We start from the raw sequence: 4,821 nt of genomic DNA, 5'->3' as shown, positions 1-4,821 counted from the left end.
TTTCCGATGAATTGCCTCAACCTACCTCTCTGAGTATGTTTCAAGATGGATGCAATTTCCTTGTGTCTGTGGTTCCTCTTTCAAATCCATCTAGCTATTTTCCCATACCCATCTCGTGTTGTGAAACTAAGTATGGATCTTGAACCCCAGCTGCAACAAAGTGAAGAAAAAAAACCAATACACTGGTAACACAGCTTATTTTCTCCTTGAGGCTGGGTCTGTATACAAACGCTACATTAGCCATCAATGTAACATTGAACTAATTGTCGGGACAGTCCCCACCTGCTGAGATCTTGGTATTTTACTAACCGAAGCACATTTCTGCTGCGTGGACTTGGCCAGCCACCGAACCTGGCCCATCACACACGTACTCACAAGCAGCGCTTCAGCTCGGGTGTGTTCGAAGCCAAGGTACGACAGCGCCGAAGAGGCAGCCTGGTTGGAAACGAAGCCTGGGCCTGCGAGCCTCAAGCACATATTCTCTTCCATTCTAACAAAATAATGAGGTTTTAAACGGCATTAGGATTTACAGCCGTCTGGCGTGGATAGCACGCGCTAGCGGTTGAGTTAATCTGACAGCTCTAATTCTTCTGTGCAACGATAGCGCCTAACATAAAAAAATTAATTCGATAAATCCTTTTCAGCACTGTACTCTTGGAGGGTTGGGGCCCACCTGTACTCGGGTGGCGAGCCAAGAAGAAGGGTCCCAAAAGGGGGCCCAGCCGGACTGGCACAGCTTCGGCCGCACCGCTCCCCTCAGGCTGGGCATGTTTCGGGGGGCACATCGCGCTTCGGGCAGTGGGGGTAGGTTGCTGGGGGGACCCGGCAAACGCTGCCCAAAGAGCTGGGACTAAAAACCACCAGGACCCGCGGAGCGGCCGCCTCGTGTCCGCTGTCCCCTCCTTACCCACCGAGAGCCGCCCCGCTCCCCTCAGCGCCACCACCGCACCCCCTAGCCGCCGCCCCGCTCCCCTCAGCGCCATCACCGCGCCCCTCAGCCGCCACCACCGCCACCCCTCACCGCCACCACCACCACGACCACCACCGCTCCCCGGTGTGGCGGCGGCGGGGCTCTCCGCCCGCCCGAGGCGGGGCTGCGGGGAGCGGCAGGGCCCGGCGCCACTGGCGAGCTCGGCTCGGGGCCGCCGCCTCCCGAGGGCGGGCCGCCGGTGACAGCCGGGGAGGGAGCCCGGGGTGGGGACCGGAGCCGGCATCCGAGGTGCAGCCGCCGCTCGCTCCGGCGGCTCCGCCCGCAGCGCTGCGGGTCCAGGAGGGTCCCTGAGGGGGCGAAGAGGGGACAAGGGGGCTCGGGGAGCCGGCGGGGCGCTGCCGCCGTTGCCGGCTGCGGCGTGGGTGAGTAGCGGCGGCGGGAGGGATGAGCGGGGGAGGCAGGCAGGATGCTGCCGTGCTCGGGGACTTTGACCGTGCGAGGGGATAAAAGTGTCGGCCCGCGGCTGGGCGAGGCCGTGCCCGGTCTCCGCTCGCCCCTCGGTGCCGCTCAACCGGGCAGGGCGGCCGGTCCTCGGCGGGGCTGGGCGCCGCCTGTCCCGGGGCGGCGAGCTGGGGCGCGGCTGCTGCGGGAAGGGAGAGCCCCAGAGCCGCCCCGGACCCCCCCCCGAGGGGTCGTCCCCGTGTCCCTACCCACCTCCGTGCCCCCCCGGGTCGGGAGGGGCGCACAGCCATGCCCGGCGCCCCGCCGCCCTCCTGCCCGCCCTACCTGGGGCCCAGCCCGGCTCCTGTCAGCCCAGCCCTGCTCCCTGGGGATCCCAGGAGCAAATCCCAGGCCTGCCCTCGGAAGACTCGCAAGATGAGGCCTTTATTTGATTTGATTTTTTTCCGTGACGGGTGCTGGCAGGCTGTTATTTACATAATATCCCTGCTTAAGTGTGACCTCTTCTCTAATTGGAGGCTTCCTTGCCATTTTCTATGGCAACACCACAGAACGGATCGCTCGGGGGGGCTGGATGAGAGGAATATCGAGATACGGGGTGATTTGGGTTTGTCAGCTGCCCCTTAGGATTGGTTTGTCATGGGGAATAGCTGAGGTTTGGGGGAAAGTTCCTCATCTCAGCCCTTAAGGCAGCCGGTAGGCCCGTGGGTCACTGCAGATCTGCCGGATCTCTATTTAAAGAGGGGATGGAGCAGGCACAGCTTTCACAAGCAATTAGGAACAATTTTTGTTAGGTTTTTACAGATTAGAAGTCATATATTACTAGCCTGACTGATGCCTTAAATGTACCGTGCTGCCTATAAATAAACAACAAATTCTAAGGAATGATGTTAATTTAAACACATTTGATATTATATATATATATATATTCTGAGTTCATGGAATTATTAGAAGGAAATCCTAGCAAATTTCATAAGGAGGAAGAAAATGAGTCCCATTTCATTTCCAGATTCCTTTTGCTCCCTAAGATCCCTGCCATATACTTAGGACCTATCATGTATACACAGTAATGTCTTTTCTTCCTCGGTTGGTTTCACTGACAGTAAGCGTGATGCGCGTATGCATTTATGCAGGAATGGGATTCTGTAATGCTTATTAGGGTCTTACGTGTTTTATCTCTGTGAGATGCCTGTTCCTGTTTCAGGTTTTATATAGCTAGGGGTGAATACGCTTTGTGTAGGTTTTCTAAAGCCTGCTTAAAATAAATGTTTTCTGATTGTAAGAGACACTAATTCATGGTGCATTTAGGCAGGAAGGTTTTATAAAGAGTTTTAAATTCTGCTTAATTTTTGTTTGAGATGGTGCTTTTGTTCTGCATTGAAAATATGCATGCTTACTATTAATAACGCTAAAATCAGTTACTGTAATAGAGGAGCTGTGGTATTCTCTAGGGTTTATAAATTTGCTTTCAATTTCTGTTCCCTGTTGTTTATATTTCTCATTCCATTGGGATGACTTTGTTTCTTGCACCTGAGGGAGAGCGGCGTCTTTCTGGGGTTTGGGTGCTTGTTTTGGATTGGTGGAGGTGTTGAGGATGTTAATGTGAAGTCAATTCATACGCTGGAGTTTTAAACAGGAGGGCCAAGAATGTAGGATCTGCTAGAAGAGGTGGTTCTGCTTATGGATGGAGGGAGCAGGTGTTTGGAGCGGTGCCCCACAGGTTTGAGAGGGAGGCCACCCCCTGGGGCTTCAGCCTGAGACGCTGAGGTACTAGTACTGTGGGAGTTCATTGGTGTAGAGGTTTGTAGAGATCATCTTTAAGTTCTCCTGCATGCACATAAAGCATTTTTTCCCCTTCTTCTTTGAAATGCTCTGAATGATGTTCATTCTTCACTTAAATGTATGTTCCTTGAGTGTCTTAGACAGTTGTTATGGGAACGTAAGAGTTGGAAATATCCTTAAGAGGCCATGGTTTGAACCAGAGCTAAAAATGAGGCTTGAATTGGAAGAGATGTGCTTTGTTAAAAAGTTAATCTCTACTACACAGTGATAGACCCAATATTTATCATTATGCTTTTTCTCTTAGAAGTCCATCTCATTCAAGTCCCTATTTGTTTTCATTAGTATTTTTGTGTCTCTGCTAATGTGCATTCCAGTTTCCCTCCAGCACCATATTTCTTGCAGTTTACCCCAGCTGTGCTGTTGGTTTCTGCTTTTAAATATTATTTCTCAGCATTTAAATGTTAATAGTTATTTTCATGTATAGTTTTATTTTTTTTTCTTTCTGTTGAATATTTTGATTAGAATATGATAGAAAAATAGGGGATATAGAATTAGCAAGTATGTTGACGTAATAAATGGGCCACATTTCTGGACAGTGTAAGGCCAGCTGGTGTAAATATGTGTGAGGAACAGCACACAATGCAGTCGGTGTGGTTGGATTGCCTCTGTCAAGAAGCAAGGCTGCATGCTGCCACCTTCCAAGAGGATATATGGACGCATACCACTGATTACTGCTGGGCTACCGATCAGTCTCAATTTATCTATTCATATATTAACTTTGGACTACAATTGCTCTGCCATCCAGGAAACAAAAACCATTACATTCTTCCTCGTGTTCTCATCTGTAATCCTCCTGATTCTTTTTTTTTCTCTCAACTTTCATTAACTCCATTCTGCTTCATTTCGAAAAGACAATATGCAGCCTTAATTGCAGCTTTGTGCACTGATACACAGAAGCATATTCCAAGTCTTTGTTTTTAATTTAAAAATAAAAAGTTGCATATTTAGAACAGTTGCTGATTTATGGTACTTATTGCAATGTTATTCTGCATTATTCAGGAAAACCAATTTCATAGTCATTGTTTTATAGGTTATTCAGATGTTATGATAAAATATTCTGGACAATTCAAGGTCTAAAAAAGTGCTTATTTTTCTTCCCACCTTGGGAAGGCTTCCTCATATATGCGAACTTTGTAACCAATTTCTTTTTAACTTTTGCTAAGATTTTTTTTAAAATATAAAGTGTTACTCTCCCTAACTTCAGTAATAGATCACCTTCAGTATTGCAATAAAAATGGTACAGATTCATTGTCAACAGTGCAAAATGGAACTGTGATCTTTAAAGCTTTAAGTTGGTTGATTCCTTACTTGCAATATTCCATCTCTTAGCTCCATTCATCTCATAGGAATGGCAGCTTAAGAGAAACTAATTCAGTGTGCTGTGATAAATGAGTTCTCCCCCATTTTCCCTCAACCCAATTCCAGGCTCAAAGACTTGGCATCTTTCCACAGTTTTTCTTGAATTTGATTCATTCTTTCTTTACCATATGTACTTTCAAACAAATGCATAAATGCAAACGAAGAGCCAAATGTATCTGGGAATCTCCCACCTACGGCTGTTGTCATAAATTAGATGAGGAGTGGAAAAG

At 48.4% G+C, this 4,821-nt stretch overlaps 1 protein-coding gene across 1 annotated transcript in view; it reads left to right on the top strand.

Annotated features, from left to right (window-relative positions):
- The first annotated feature begins 1,171 nt into the window (after nt 1–1,171).
- Nucleotides 1,172–4,821, top strand: part of JAKMIP1 (janus kinase and microtubule interacting protein 1) — a 153,321-nt gene continuing 149,671 nt past the window's right edge. Inside the window, exon 1 of the mRNA XM_080588974.1 lies at nt 1,172–1,353. The gene's annotated coding sequence lies outside the window, so the exon portion shown is untranslated. The remainder of the gene's footprint in view (nt 1,354–4,821) is intronic.

Source organism: Anser brachyrhynchus, assembly GCF_964034855.1.
Source record: "Anser brachyrhynchus genome assembly, chromosome: 4".
Classification (NCBI taxonomy): Eukaryota; Metazoa; Chordata; class Aves; order Anseriformes; family Anatidae; genus Anser; species Anser brachyrhynchus.
This window is presented reverse-complemented; position numbering and strand designations above follow the sequence as displayed.